General features: G+C 38.2%; 2 long non-coding RNA genes across 10 annotated transcripts in view; one reads left to right on the forward strand and one right to left on the reverse strand.

Moving 5' to 3' along the window:
* The window catches only part of LOC112670737 (uncharacterized), a 56,657-nt gene extending 51,920 nt beyond the window's left edge, over positions 1-4,737 (reverse strand). For all 9 annotated transcript variants that reach the window (XR_004804609.2, XR_004804611.2, XR_004804608.2 and 6 more), the window contains exons 1-2: positions 4,639-4,737; positions 2,324-2,416 (exon numbers count right to left, since the gene is read on the reverse strand). This is a non-coding gene — a long non-coding RNA (uncharacterized LOC112670737). The remainder of the gene's footprint in view (positions 1-2,323; positions 2,417-4,638) is intronic.
* The window catches only part of LOC112670739 (uncharacterized), a 114,610-nt gene that overhangs the window by 25,880 nt on the left and 72,123 nt on the right, over positions 1-16,607 (forward strand). The window lies entirely within an intron of this gene.

Consider the following 16,607-nt stretch of genomic DNA (forward strand, 5'->3'; position numbering starts at 1 on the left):
GTCTTTGGTGCCTGCCTGAACCAAGGGTGTATCTGCCCAGCAGATACTGAGATGGTGAACATCAGGTCGAGAGTCATCTTTCGTAGCCAGCCCTATACCTGAGTCAGCAGCTGTCCTAGTCTTCGTGTCCTCGTTTCTTCCACCTCACAATCAGCCTGCATTCCTTTGGTTCCCAAATGCGTGTTGGTTGAACCTACTCTATAACAGGCTCAGTGAATTCTTGATGAATGATTCATGTCTAGTGATGTGTCCATTTTGCGGTGGTTGAGCGCGCTAGAGAGACTAATGGTTTCAAGATCTGAGTGGAGTAGACAACACACTAGTAACAAGCCATGTAGTATCTTGCTTATTCTCTTGGGTAACTTTTGTGTGAGACTCATTTTTTAAATCTTGTCAGAAATCTGAAGTAGTAATAAAAATATAAATAGTTGGAGCTTGCAATGAGAAAGAAACTTGAACTTTTGAAGTCCTCATGAAGCACAGCATCCACTGGGGTCAGCAAGCAATGAAATTTTCGAGAGGTTGGGTGCATTCTTTGAGCACTAAGGATGTGTTATTTCTGATGAATGACTGCATGAATAACTAGTTATTAAGTTAATTCACATTAGAAGTACCTCATGCATTTAATTGAAGAGGTTAAGCCTGAAGGCATGACTTTTTTTAAAGTAAAAAGAACATATAATAAGATAATGTTAATTCTGAGTGAGTATAGTTACCAATTGCCTCATGCAGCAGCATATTTATAACTCTCGCCATACTTGTTTCTTCTACTTCCTTCTGGATATTTTGACTTCTCTCCTTGAACCCCCTTCAGCCTTCTGATGTTTCATCTAATTTCCGAGTTCTGTTGTTATCATTTTCCCCCCTTCATTTTCGCTTCTGAGGCTCAGTTCCTGTGTTTTCTTTTGATGTAAAGAATAATAATAGGCTGTTGGTTGAATATTTTTCAGGTTTATTAATATGTATTATGCCTTTTGTTACCTTTTTTTTTTCTGTTGTTCCTTGAAATTTATTTTTGTAGCTGCCTTCTGGCAGGCATAGAGAGAGACAGCATAGTTACCCAGGCTTTAAAATGAGAACAAATGGATGGGAAGAAAACAGCAATAAAAATATTTCTAAATTGGACCATTAAATTTTTTTCACAATTTATTGCTATTACTCCACAGTATCAAGATGATTCACAACCATGTTAAAGTGGAAAAAAAAAAAGATTTAAAGACAATCATCCTAATTTAGCAGAAATAACATTAAAATAAATGCATCTTTACAGTGAGGGTTGACTCAGAACAGGGAAATATTGTTTGAAGGAGATTGTCAAGGAAGAGAGCATCTTCTGACAACAGGAAGAAATTGAAGGGCAAGTTTGACCCAGAGGAGGGAAATATTGGGAGCTAATATGGCTCATCAATTGATGTAGGACCCTTCAAGTGTGCTTCATGTTTTTGAAAGTAGTTACTATAAAAAATTAGATAATAAATGAAAAGTATGAGGAAGGCATACACCCAGGACAACATTACTGAGAAAATAGTTCTAATCTCAGTGGATAGATACCTGTGCGGGTGAACAAGTGGTAGATGGAGAGAACAGTACTGATCACTAGCTATGCTACTTGGACCTAATGTCTCGCTCTGTTTAAGAAAACAGTGATGACAACTTGGGTTCAGTCTCATCTGTACTTAAACTAAGTTGTCTCATGTTTTCAGATGAAGAAAGAATGTCTGAGGAATATTGTACAGTTGGCATTTTCTCTCAACATTCCTTGATTCACTCACTCATCCAGTTGTGCAGTCATCTTTTCAGTCCCTACTATGTGCCAAACACTAAAAGAAACGGCTCAAGACTAAGACCTTGACAAAAGAATAGTAAGCCTCAAGGATGTGTTCTAGAATGAATTGGGATTTTCTAAAGGTCAAGTATTGGGTAATGATTCTAGAGAGAAGCTTTTTTTAGAAAACCTAGTCTATTTGATGAAGGAAATAAGATTAGTGTCCTTCATTTAATTATATGCTGCCTTGATGGTGAATTATCTTTATATCCTTCATTTAATCATATGCTGCCTTGATGGTTAATTATCCTTATAATTTTTATATTTAAAATTCTTTACTTTTCTTTACTTAAGCTGTCGACTCCTTAAGAATAGGAATCATGTTTTAAACCTCTCTGTAAATCAAACACTTAGCATACTTTCAGGGACACACTAAAAGGTCAGCAACTGTTTGTTCAATGAACACGTCCAAGTTCAGGAGGCGTTGTTGGTTAGGAAACAAGTTGTGACTTAGTCCTTTTTAGAAGTATAGAAGTTGTCAATTTGCTTTTTACTTACATCCATCAGTGGCATTCTAGGAGGTGTAAATGTATCCTTTACTCCAGAAGGCTTATAACACTGTGTCATAACTGAGGAGTGAGGGCAAAAGCACTACAATTTAAAAAGAAAAAAAAAAAGATTTTAAGCATTACCTTCATAATCAAATCTGCATCTTGATTTTATGTCTTTAGATCACTGTAGGCAATAGTATAATAAAGTTAAAGGGGATTAGATTGTGGCATTTAAAACTATAAACATACCACATCTCCCTAAAGAATTAAGAGGAATAAAACCCTAAAAGCAAATTGTGTATTTTTAAGGATACAAGTATCTTCTATATTATCTCCAGATTTCACAACTCCTTCCAAGGTATTTTCTCCCAATGTTAATTTATAGGATAGACAATAACATAAATGGCTCTAAAAACAACAAGAGTAAGATTTTTAAGACGATAACAAAATACTCTCATGTTTGCTCCAGTTCAGAGATATTTTTGCTGATAAAAAGGGTGATTTACCATAAGATGATTTTCTGTCTCTATTAATTTATGGGATACGCGATGTGGCTTTTGCAGTTTTGCAGCATTTCATTTATCAGCCAAAGAAGCTAATGAAAGTTTGCCTCAACTCTCCCATATTTAATGGGCAGATTTAAACTTTTCTCATATTAATATAAATTAGATGACTTTTGTCCTTGCCCGAAGTGACAATGTCAGTGTCTGAAGCTTACATCTTTCATGACTGTCAGCTAATTAGAATGCAGGACAGCTGTAAAGTTCTCATCTCTAATCCACCCTTCTGGATTCCATCCACTGTTAGCACTCCTGTCAATCACTGCAGGGCCCCGAGCTACACTTCCCAAAACCTGTGATAAGCATGGTCTCCATGAGTATCAACAGTAGGAGGTAAAAAAAAAAAAAAAAAAAAAAAAGTTACCTTTCTACATATCAGAATTTAAAATAAACTTGATAACCATACCACTGTAAAGTCCTCAACCCACTGTCACCGAACAGATACCATCTTTCTTAAAACTGAAAGTTTGTCAGAGATGTACTCTTGCTGTTTCTTGTTTACATACGTGTGCAGAACTAGGAAATGTGTTTTTGGGAGAGAAGTCGTTTTCTGTTGTGACTTCTCCCAAATTCTAGGAATATATTGACCTTATTTCTGGCCCTTCTCGCTGGCAGCTAGCCCTCCTCCCCTCTCAGTCCTCCTGGGCAGGGCAGGTGCCACAGATGGGGATTCTCTTTCTTTTTGTTGCACCACCTTTCTCCAGACTTCCTCTGTTGACTTCCCTCTAAACTTTTTGCCCCATATTCTCAGTTTTCCTCACACTTTGATCCTTTACATTGATTTTTTTTTGTTTCCTATTTTCTAATTTAATTCAGGTTGTTAGTGAAGCTCGTTTGAGAGGTTTCGATTGGGGATTGCACATTCTTCTACTTCCCAGTGTCTCAGAAGCAGGAGTCAGTATTTTCTAGACAGTTTTTATTCCAAAATATGGACAGAAATCTACCCCTTTGGACAATCTCTCTGTAACACCCTTCAGTAACCACTGGGTCTTCTTCAAATGCATTGAAGAATTTAATACTTGGCTGACAGTATTCCTCTAGACTTAAACTGTCCTCTTCCTGTGTGGCTTAAATCCGTAAAGGGATGACCCATTAAACACTCCAACTACTCTTCAAACAATGTTCACTGTCACTTGATTCAGCCACTCATGCCCAGAGCTACTCCCTGGGCCACTGCCATCCTCTACCATGAACCCATTTCAGGAAACAGAATCCTTGAATCCCAACAGCCTCATTTTCTTTCTACAGTTGCTGTGCCTGTTCGATACAGCGTTTTGACATCTTTGAGACCTCTAGATTCTCTTTTGCTACTCAAAATGAGTTGCATGGACCATCAGTGTGGCATCGGCCTCACTTGGGAGCTGCTTAAAACGTCCCGGCCCCTCCTCAATCCTAGTCTGCGATTTAACAAGATCCTCAGAGGCTTCATATGCACATATAAATTTGAAAAGGTCTACTCTAATACTTTCAGATTTTCCTAACAGTTTTTTAAAAGATATTTATTATTTATTTATTTATTTGAGAGAGAGAGAGAGAGAGAAAGCCAGCATGAGAAAGGGAAGTGGCAGAGGAAGAGGGAGAAGCAAACTCCTCCCTGAGAGAAGAGCCAATGCGGGGCTCTATCCCAGGACCCTGAGATGATGAGCTGAGGCAAAGTCAGACACTTCACCGAGCCACCCAGGTGCCCCACTAACAGTTTTTACTCAGCTCCTTTTCTACCTAGCTTGCATGTCTAGGTCACACATTGCAGTTTGTTCCTTACCAGCACACTCATCTGTCGTTGGACCCATTGACTAGTCTCCTCCTTGGATCAACCAAACCAGCATCCTTTCCTCCTGCTGTGCCTAAGCTGTTCTGAGGGCTGCCAGAGGAAATGACCTAACTGGACTGGGTTTGTGACCTCAACTGGATCCCAAGACTGCTTAGTATTCTGTTCTTGAGCATCATCCTCCCACTCTTTCAAACTGCATAGCTCTTCTCTCCCAATTCCTCTCTTTCTCCCTCCTTCCCTCACTCCCTCTTCCTCTCTTACCCCCACTTTGCTTAAAAAACTCTTATTTCATATTTAGAGTGAATGGGATTCTTCAGCCACAAACAATCCTAACATCTTACCTACGTAATTACAAACACCTATATTCATTCCTGAGGACTCTTTTTTAATATCTAAGGTTTTACCACCATCATACTGATTCCACTTAACCATTTCCCCCTCCCCTTTATGAATAAACTTTTTATTCTGGAATAATTATACATTTACAGAAAAGTTGCAGGATGTGGTGAGATTTCTCATATATCCTATAATGGACTGGATAGTAGCAACAGTATGGCCAAACCATAACCTCAGTAACTGTGAATGGGGCCTTATTTGGAAATGGAGTCTTTGCAGATATAATTCTCATAAGAGGAGATCATGGTTGTAGGTGGGGCCTATATCCAATGACAGGTATCCTTATACGGGACAGAAAAAGAGAAGGGGGAGAGGGAGGAAGCCATGTAAGATTGGAGGGCAGCTACAAACCAAGAAACACTAAAGATTGCTAGAAGTCACCAGAAGTTAGGACAGAGGCATGCAATGGATTCTCCCTCACAGCCTCCAAAAAGAACCAATCCAACTGGCCCTTTGTTTTCAAACTGCTGACTTTTAGATATGTGAGAGAGTAAACTTTAGTTTCTTAAAGTTTTCACTAATCTATTATGGCAGCCCTAGGAAGTGAGTATCATTCCCCATGTGGTTTCTTCTAATGTTCCATCTTGCTTTCCCACATTACATTTGTCAAACCTAAGAAACCGATGCTGATACAATGCTATTAACTAAACCCTAGTCTCAGTTTAGGCTTCTCTAGTTCCTTTTTTTTTTTTTAGATTTATTCTTTTATTTTAGAGAGAGAGAACATGGGCACAGGGAGAGGGTCAGAGGGATGGGGAGAGAGAGAATCTCAAACAGACTTACTGCTGAGCATGGAGCCCAACACTGGGTTCCATCCTAGATCTTGACCCTGAGATCATGATCTGAACCAAAACCAAGAGTCAGTTGCTCAACCCACTGAGCCACTCAGGGGCCCGAGACTTCTCTAGTTTTTACATTAACATCCTATTTCTATTCCATGACTCAATCTAGCATAACACATTACATGGAATTTTCATGTCTCCTTAGTTATCCCTGATAGAGGGATAATTAACATAATCTTTGCTTATTTTTTATTTTTTGACCTTGGCAGTTTTGAGGAGGACTGGTCAATTATTTCCTCGGATGTCTCGCAGTTTGAGTTTGTCTGATGTTTTTCTCCTGATTAAGCCAGAGTCATGGATTTTGGGGAGAAATACCACAGAGATGAAGAACTTTTCTCATCAAATCACATTAGAAAGGTACAGAAGATCAATGCGGCATCACCGGCGATGTTAACATTGATTGCTTGGTTAAGATCGTGCTTGCAGGATTTCTTTGTTGTCAAGTTATTATTTTTCGCTTCCCATCTTCTATTGTTTGGATGTGAGTAATTAATTCCAGCCTACACTCAAGGGAGAAGGACTATGTGTATGTATTATTTGGAATATTTCTGTAAGGAGGATTTGTCTGTTCTCCCTCATTTATTTGTGTAGGCAGTCATTTAGTCCTAGCAGTACAGACTGATGCCCAGGAACGTGTAGCTTTTTATGTTCCATTTTCCATTCCAGATAAAATCTCTTGTCTCTGCTCTGTTTTTCCCTTCCAGCAACAGCATTCTGCCCAACGTCATTCTCTCCTTTCTTTCGTTTATTCGACATTTATTGAAAACCAGATACTACCTGTATCTTAATGATAAGATGGTAAATAATTTATAGTTCATTTGCTCCAGAAGTTAACAGACTGGCAAGTTCTGCTATGTGCCGTTTACCTTACTAGATCCTGAGGATGGAAAGGTATTTGGCACCACCCAGAAAAAGACACTAGTGACTTCTTGAGAGTTCCTCCTTCTGATTTCTTACCTGCATTTACTCTCCAACCCATTTCAATGGTATACAGATTTTCCTACACTGCATGCCATCTTGCCAGGGAGATTACATTACTTTCATAGTTTCAACTTTTAATCTATGCTGATATTCTTTAAGTATCCATATCTATAGGTCTGGAGTCTCTCCTGAGCTCCAGACTTGTTTATTGTGCTTCTATGTGCAAGAGTCCAGAGACACCTCAGATGACATGATACCCAAATATTTTCTTCCTTTTTCAAGTTCAAACATTATTAATGACAGCGTCACTATTGCCAAAGATAGAAACCTGGGATTCATTCTGAGAAACTCCCTACTATCTTTCTAAGTCCAATTAGGTACCAAGACTGTAGAACCTCTATCCTAAAGACCCCTCAATACACTACACTTTGTTTTCAGTGTCTGCTTCTATACGCCATGTCTACATTCTACAATCTTCCAGAGCTGGCACACTAAAATGTAAGTCAGATCATATTCCCTTCTTATTTAAAGTATTCTCAGCATGTATTGTCTCCAGTATAAGGCCCAGACACACAACACCTGTGACATCTGATCTTTATCTTGTCAACTACATTGTCCAGCATTCCCATGGTTCAGTCACACTGAGCGAGATGCCAGTTAGCTTTCAGGTTCGTGTGACTTTGCACATGTCCTTCCCCTGTTCCTTGGATGACTATCCCCTCATTTTCCATAAACCCCCACTCTTTTCTTTGTGACCACCTTAAATATTTTCTCCTCTATTACTCCTTCCCTGAACTCTGCAGAATTACTCCTCTATGCCTCCTTAGACAATTTTTTTACATTATATTTTCATTGTTTATTTATTATACAAATTTCCTTGACCAGACTGAGTTCCAAGAAAATAGTGAGAATGTTTTATTTATCTTTGTATGCTCATTGCCAAGCACACAGAGTAGCCAGTTTTCAGAAGACAGTTGCTCAAAGAATGAAGGAATACAAACTTGTAAGCATCTTATGTCTTTGCTTGCCAGCCAGATGCTTGTGTCAGGATATCTTCTATTTTGTACAAAAGTGCATTATCTAAATTATCTTACCTTCAAATTTGATTTCCTTTTTTGACAGAGGAGAAAGCTGTGGTCCAAGGCTTGGATTATAGAAAAGGGCCTCTGGCAGTTACTTGTTGAGATATTCATGTTAACTATACCATCACTGAATAGTTTATACTTCATGACATGCAGCTGTACTAACAGGGACAGGCATATTATAAGACCTTGTCATGCCACACTCCATACTCCTTTGCTGGTCAGCCATCCAGTGCTGTCATACTCCTTACCTACTTTTCGACACATTTCTTCTGACATCCTGACTTTCATCTTCACCAGCTCCTTGCCTCTCAAAGCTGGAATTTCCTTAATACACTCTATTCGCGGGAAGGTCATTACTTTCATCTCTAATGTTCGCGTGATACTTTAGAGTTTTAACAACACTTTTCTCTACATTCTCATTTGCTCCAACTTCAGAGGGTTATTACTGTTTCCATTTTTCAAATAAGCAAGCTGAAATTCACAGAACTTACGCTCTCTGTAATATTCCCCAGATAGAACATAGTAGACCTGGGCTTAGAATATTGGTTTGATTTAAAATCCAGTGTACTTATCCACTCAGAAACCAGGACCTGAAGACATCGTTTGAACCCTAGAAAAACAGTATCCAAACTAAAATTACATAGGAATTATTTTTTAGGAGCTAGTTTAAAGTCAAGTTTTCTGTTTGTAGAAGATAGCATTGCAACCAAAATATTCTGATCAGATGTAGACTTTATAAGTTTTGATTTTGTGATTGGTGAATCTTCACGAGGGGGATTTATAAATCATCTAAATGTATATGTTTCGTGCTTGTTGCAGAAGAGGAAAATACAGAAGCATTGTCACGCATTTCATTGTCTACTCTGTGACAGAAAAAAAATCAACCATGAAATGAAAGTGTTCTTTTTCAATAGAAGTGTCTCTGCATTCATATTTTTCTTCAGTGCTGGTTTTTTGTTTGTTTAAAATCAACTTAAGAAGTTGAATATAAATATAATAGCTCGGGAAATGATGAAAAATATTCATTTTTTTTAACAACTCCTAATCACCACTGAAATTAGAGTTTTCACCCAAGGACGAGCCTCACCTTTTTCTTTCTCAGAGCAACTGACACTATTCCTAGTGGCCCACTTATGTGTCCCTGAACACTTGGAGAGGATATGGGTGAGTGACAGCAAAATGGTAGTAACATGTGTAAGGAGACTCTTTTGATTCCGAAACAGTTTAGCTTACTCACTGTATTTCTTTTCTTTTCTTTTTTTTTTTTTTTTTCTCACTGAATTTCTTAACTCCATTCATTACAGAAAGGGTGCTGAATCAATACAATGGTAGCCTGGTAGATGATCCCTGGGTTTGGGCCACAAATTGTCCTCAGTATGGAGTCTATGTGGCTTGATTTAATCTAAGTAATTTAGAAGTGATCTAGCCTATTTGAATTTTCTTGCTTTATTTGTTTTCAGAGGGAGGGATATTAACGTTCTAATCCTCAGAAATATTTTTGTCTGAAAAATGTTTTACCCTCTGAAATAGGGAATAAACATGGGGTCTTTTTTTGGACTTTAAGTCAATTCTGGTATTTTCATGGGCTTACATTGACTCTAAGAATGTCCTTACATGACGCTAGAAGGTCCCAGTTTTGAGTGACTGCCTTTCTCCATGACCTCTCATGTGTAAGTGGTCTTTGTGCTTTGGCCACCTGAGCAGCCTTCTCTGAAAGCCGACCAAAACATGGTTTTTTGGTATAGATGGTGTTATTAATTGTCATTTTTTTCACATTTCACTGCAAAGTGAGTTCATTTATTTTATAGAACAGAAGTCATCATTGACAGAGCCCATATACTAAAATCTTAGTATATGATTTTATACTCTAAAAATGGCATTTATAATAGAACGCTAAAAAAGTAGAAGTCCCAAGTATCATTTTAAAATGTTGCCCATATATGCTGATTTTTTAAGAATAAGTCAAAACAGTATTTTCAACAAAACTAGTTTTTCAGTCTTCAATATTCTAAAATGTCATCACTGAAACAAAAAATGATTTAAATACAAATTTAAACAAGTAAACTGAATAAAGACTACTAGAAACATGATGTGGTATAGTAGAAGGCCCAGAAGTTTTTTTTGTTTTTTTTTTTGTTTTTTTTTTAAATTTTTATTTATTTATGATAGTCACACAGAGAGAGAGAGAGAGGCGCAGAGACACAGGCGGAGGGAGAAGCAGGCTCCATGCACCGGGAGCCCGACGTGGGATTCGATCCCGGGTCTCCAGGATCGCGCCCTGGGCCAAAGGCAGGCGCCAAACCGTTGCGCCACCCAGGGATCCCGGCCCAGAAGTTTTTGAATCAAATTTATGTGGTTTCAGATAGCAACATTATCACTTCCTGGTTCTGTTTCCTTCAAGAAATTAAATTTATTTGAATAGAATTTCAAAAAATGGAGATAATGATGCGTATTAGCAGAGTTGTTGTGAGGTTAAGAATAATATATGTAAAATGCATGACATATCTAGGGACTCAATGTATGTTGTTGTTGCTCTTAATATTATTATCATTATTATTATTATTATTATTAATTATTGTTATTACAATGACTTTAAATATCCTCATTTCAGGTTTTTGTCTTGTAACTGAAATTGCGTTAAGTCACCCTGTTATATATATATCAAGTGGCTTCATAAACCTTTGCCCATAAATATATTTATGGTACAAAGAATAGAAACACATTACTAGAATGAAGATTTATAAGGGCATATGAGCATACGAAAGTGTTATAAGTTAAGCTTGTACTATAGCATTTCCCAGTACCAACATCACAACAGGAATATACTTAGCAGAGGTTAAGAAGATGGCAAAATCTGATTAACTACACACATTTTCAAGAGATGTTTCAGTCTTTGTCACAAGTGAATTTTTATAGAGAAACAATCTATTTCCATAGGTAGGTCCCCAGGCAGGTGTGGGCTTCCCCATAGGATACCTTGCGGAAAACATTATATTTGAATGAACGTGTTAGCAGATAAAGCTCAATTCATAGGTAATTCAGACTTCGTATAGTCAAGGGGATGCAGAAAGAAAGCAAGAAGCAGAATGGTGGTTGTTCACTGATGATGTTGGTCAGGAAGCATACTTGGTGTGCTGACTTATACTTGTTCAGGACCGGATACTCCATTCCAGAAACAACTTGACCTTTACTGAGGGAAAGGGCACCATTTTACTTGTGTGAATACAGCTTGAGATAGTTTGCACCCACTAGCATTTTTTTCTCACAAGGTACTTAAAGATATACTGCTATTGTTCAAACTTCATTTGAGAGACGTATAAGCGACTAACGTATTTAACAACAAATTTAACAATCTTCCTTATCCACTCCTTTCATCTACCTCCTAAGAAATGCACAAGGGCTTTCTGATTCCCCATATTCTTCCCTGTCTTTCTGGTCTCTCCTCACATTACTCTCAGCGTAACTTCTCAGCCTCATACCTGATTTTGCTGATGTAAAATTTAATATTTTAAGGAACATTCTATTACACTTCCATTTGTTTTGGTTTATGACTCTACTTGTGTGCTTAGATTGTTAGACGACATAAACGATGTTATTTTGTACCTTCAAAATATATCCAGAATCCATCTGCTCTTCACCCCCTCATTCTATCATCCTAGTCCAAGCCACCATCATCTCTCACCTGAATTATTGCAATTACACCAAATAGTCTCCTTTTTATTATACTTTCCCCGTAACTGTCATTGTCTACACAGCAGCGAGTATGAGCCTTCTAAAAGATAAGTACAATCCTGTTACTCCTTTGCTCAGAACCCTTCAATAGTCTTTCATTTCAGCCTGGGAGATGCAAAAGTCCATATGACGGGTGACAATGCCCTTTATCTTTTTTTTTTTTTTTAAGATTTTATTTATTTATTCATGAGAGAGACACAGAGAGAGAGAGAGGCAGAGACGCGGGCATGGGGAGAAGCAGTCTCCTTGCAGGGAACCCGATTTGGGACTCGATCCTGAGTCTCCAGGATCACACCCTGGGCCGAAGGCAGTGCTAAACCGCTGAGCCACCCAGGCTGCCCACAATGCCCTTTATCAACCAGTTTCTCTCTGACATCATTTACTACTCCATCTGTTCTTTTCACTCCAGCCACACGGATCTTTTTTCTCTTAACCAAATGTGACAGTCACTGTCCTGTCTCAAAGTCTTTGCATTGCTACCCAATCTGCTGAGGTAACTGCAGGACTCATTTCATCACGTCTCTTGGGTGTCTGTGCAAATATCAGTGGGGTCTTCCCAGACGACTCTAAGCAAAAATACAGTATTCATTACATTTCCTGAGCCAAATCCTTGCTTTATTTTATATCACCGAATTTATCACCAAATGATATCCTATATATTTCCCCCCCTTTTTTAAATGGTGTCCATTCTCCCCATAGAATACAGCCTCCATGGGAACAAGATTATTTGTATGCTTTGTTCACTGCTATATCTATAGCACTTTGCACATAGAGACAGTCAATGGATATTTATTAAGTAGGTGGATCAATATATAAATGTCTTTCATGTTAATGCTCCATGTATGTGAGTGTTAAGTTATCTGCATTAGGTGAGATAGTGATGGTCAATGAGGGAGAATGAGGCATATTCTTCAAATTAGTAGTGACAATGGGAATCAAATTTTCCCTAAGTATGGACACATTTTGATCTTGTATGTTTGTATGAAACATTTAAGATATAATAATGTCTTACATATTTTGAGGTTTAAATAAATTCTAAGGATAAGCTTTTTCAACCAAACAACTAGTTGCCAAAATAAATGCAGAATCACAAGACTCTAAACTATTCCTCTATTTCTGGTTATTTAGGTCAACTAAAAGTGCATCTCGGGCTCAGTGGTTGAGCATCTGCCTTTGGGTCAGGGCATGATCCTGGAGACCTGGGATGGAGTCCCACATCAGGCTTCACGCCAGGAGCCTGTGTCTCTGTCTCTCTCTTTCCATCTCCCTCCCTCCTTCCCTCCCTCTCTCTCTCTCTCTGTGTGTGTGTGTGTGTGTCTCTCTCTCATGAATAATTAATAAAATCTTAAAAAAAAATAAAAGAGCATCTCAATAACAAATATGTTTTAGAAATTATGACAGGATAGAAATCAGTTTAGTGATGTATGATTCAACTATTTTTCTAGCTCCTAATGAGAATAAAATATGGACTTTTAGAGGTCGTTCCAGTCCTAAGTGAGAGGGATTACATAGGGAAGTCATCCTTGGTCCTATGAGGTCCCTGAGTGTCAAGAACATATCTGGGTTGGGTGGAGATGATGATGATGATGATGGTGATGGTGATAAAAATAACAAGAGCTAATAGTTGATGCTTACTGAAGCTCACCGTGCACAGGCACTGTTCTAAGTGTTTGCTTGAACGAATGTACTTAATCTTTACAACACTCTTGTAAAGTAGGCATTGTTATTCCCATTTTACAGATGAGGAAACTCAAGTGTGAATAGGTTGAATAAATAGACAAAGTCACACAAAAATCATAAATGGCAGAGATAGAATTTGAATGCTTGGCCCCGTCTCTCTTAATCTTCCTGTTAACTTGCCAAGCTCCTGCCTGGAGCATAAGTAGAACTCCAGAAAGTGTGTGTGCATGCTCCTATGTATGTGTGTCTGTGCAAGGGTGAGTACAGGCACACTTATTTGTGTGTGTGTACATATGTGAATTGGTAGTGATGACAAGACCATTAATATTTAGAGTGAAATGATAGATCTCTGAAGAGAGCAAAGGTAAGGAAATAAATATTATTGTTGAGCTTTATACGTGTCACTTCACTTAATCAGCATAGCAGCCTTTATGAGGGAACATTTTTGCTTTTTTTTTTTTTAATAGATGAGTTATCAGAGGATCAGAGAAGCAAAAGCCCCACCCATGGGAAAAGCCCTGTCTAGACAGTGGCAATGAGATTGGGAGGAAAATCTCACCTTGTTCCTCAAGAGTAAAGCCCACACCTCCCCTGGAGGCATAAGGAAGACCCTGTGGCCTCCTTGCCAAGATCCTCTGACCTTTCATCTTTTCTTGTCTGGGAGGGGACACCAGTCAAGAGAAGACACTGGGTCAGTGTAAGACTATGTAGTCTGGGGCTAACATTGCCAAATATTTCCAAGACATACGTGAAAAATTATTTATTTCAAATTCAAATTTACCTGGGTGTTCTGTTTTCATTTCTTGTTTATTTATTTGTTTGTTTTGTTCAATCTCACGATGCTACTTGTGGCTTGTCTACCTCTGTCAGGAGTGCTGAACAGATCACAAGAGTAGACAAAGACATTACCTTAGACTTTGTGAATCCCCATGTGAATTCATCAGCTGCTCATTTATTCACACCTCATTGGTAGAAACAGTGGCTACCCATCAGAGCCAACATACTAAGTTTGTGAATGTTCACTCCTAGAGCTTACTGTATCTAGAATACAGAGGTCCTCAAATTTCAGTGTACATGAAGATTACCTGGGAAACTTGTTTTAAAAAATGCTGATTCTTGGCTCTAACCCCAAAGTTTATGATTCTTAAAGTAGAACCCTGAAATCTGTGTTTTTAATGAAAAGTCAATGAAAACCACCTATGGGTGGTCGGTTCCTGGAACATTCTTTGATAAGTTCCAGTCTGGTGATTGGAAGAGACTTTATCCAGATATTATAAAAGTCAATATGAAATATTTCTCATTGAGACTTTAGATCCTGGGACATTGTGTGCTTTGAATTCCTCTAAGGTGTTAATGCAGATTATAGACTATTATTGTATTATAAGTATTACTCTTTTTTTTTTTTTCTGACAAATGATAGCTAAGTGTGTTGGCAAGTGAGAATTTGCTGCAAGCATACTGTGCTCCCCAGAAGAGAAATTTTCTCCATATTTCTGATTGGAGCCTTGAGTCAAGTGAAGTGTCACATTCTTACCAAGTAGCTTAGACTCTTGAGCCATAGTCGGTTCTGCACCAGAGTTATTTATGAAAGCCTTGTTTCTGGCAGGAAAAGGTTCACTGGGTTTCATTGGGTTAAAAGCAAGGACTTGTACCTACAATTTTTCAAACCGATTCTATATTTCAACATAATGTTTGTTATACTGATATGGTATGTGGAGGCATTTGTGTATTCGTTGTTGAACACCCAGACTGCTGAATCCTTTGCAAAGTCAAGTCAAAGCAGTGAGCATTCTGGGAGAGATGCCAACAACAAATGGTAGTAATCCAGCCTTGTTGTTATAAAAGCATGAATCAAAAGCTCAGCATCTTGCTGAGACAGCGATCGTCTTAACCTTGTTATACTCCTGAGATGGTAATATGAGGTCTTATCAATATGGTTGATATGGCTCTCAAAGGAAAGCTGAGGGTTGAAACTGGCTAAAATTTATCATGGAGAATATTGCCTTGTGGGATGTCCAGCTGTAGAATTGTGACTAACTATTAAATCCTCTGTGAAGTTGAGAAATATATGGTGCACTGCCTGCAGGATAAGAGAAGGGGAAAGAAGTAGAATCAAAAGTGAAATAAAACTGGTCAAATGAGATGAAAATCTGATATCTTAATTTTTAGCCATAGGCATCAGTTTTTGAGATGACCCCTTGGGAGGCTTCTGATTGACTGGGGATAATGCCATGCCAAGGAAGATTAAAGGCTCCCTGGGTGGTCTTAGTTTAAATGGTGAAATCTTTTTGAAGAAGTTTTGTTTTTATTATCAAATCTAAGCTGTGTTCAAGTTATAAGTGACCCAGACAATTAATTGCATTTGAGTATACAGAACAAGACTGCTGTGATTTATAGTGTCTCTGTCTCTTTCTTTATTTTGAGCTATATATCTAGCAACTTTCTTAGAAAGGAGTCAAACCAAGATTTATACCAAGAAGACGAGCTTTTCTTCGGAGTTATCATTAATATTCACTTTCAACCTCATACCCTCCAGGATGAAGGTCAATATGCAGAGTGTTCAGAAGCCTCTGGCTTTGAAGTAAGAAAGACCTGGGTGTGAATTACAACTTTGTCATTTCCAAGTTGTGAGACCTTGGGCAAATTACTTAACCTCTCTGTGCTTTAGTTTTATTAGCTATAAAATGCAGTTATGTTAGTACTGGTCTCATAAAGTCTTTGTGAGAATGAAATGACATATCATATGCAAAATGCTTTCTACAGCACCTGGTGCACGGTATGTGGTATAGATATTAACATTTGAGACTTTGAGACCCATCCCTCCTCCCTAAAAAAAAAAAAAAAAAAAAAAAAAATTGCACTTCTCTTTCCCACCCAGGTTCTGAATATTTTGAAAATTTTAGAAAAAATAAAGACCCCGAGAAACACCTCCTTATTAATGATAGAGAAAGGTTGGAGAATACAGTTTAGTTTGACAGACACATTGGCTTGCTAAGTGTATGTAATGTCCCACATTTGGCAGACTCACCTTACTTGTACCACCTGAGCCAGCCTGCCAGCCTGCCCGTGGAAAAAGGAAGAAGTGAGGAACATGCTCATCCTTATAAGGAGCTTTTTTCCCAAGCAGAACTTGGCTGAGCATGCACAGATATTCTTTCCAAATTCACCAGAGCCATGATTCTATATTATCAGTATCTGAGTGAACAAAGGGTCAGGAGAGAGAAGGGAGGTGTTAGATAAGAGTCTTCCTCACAGAAATGAAGACCAGGAGATGTTCTCATCTAACAAAGTGTTAAAATTGTCA

This window comes from Canis lupus, chromosome 14 (assembly GCF_003254725.2).
Source record: "Canis lupus dingo isolate Sandy chromosome 14, ASM325472v2, whole genome shotgun sequence".
NCBI lineage: Eukaryota > Metazoa > Chordata > Mammalia > Carnivora > Canidae > Canis > Canis lupus.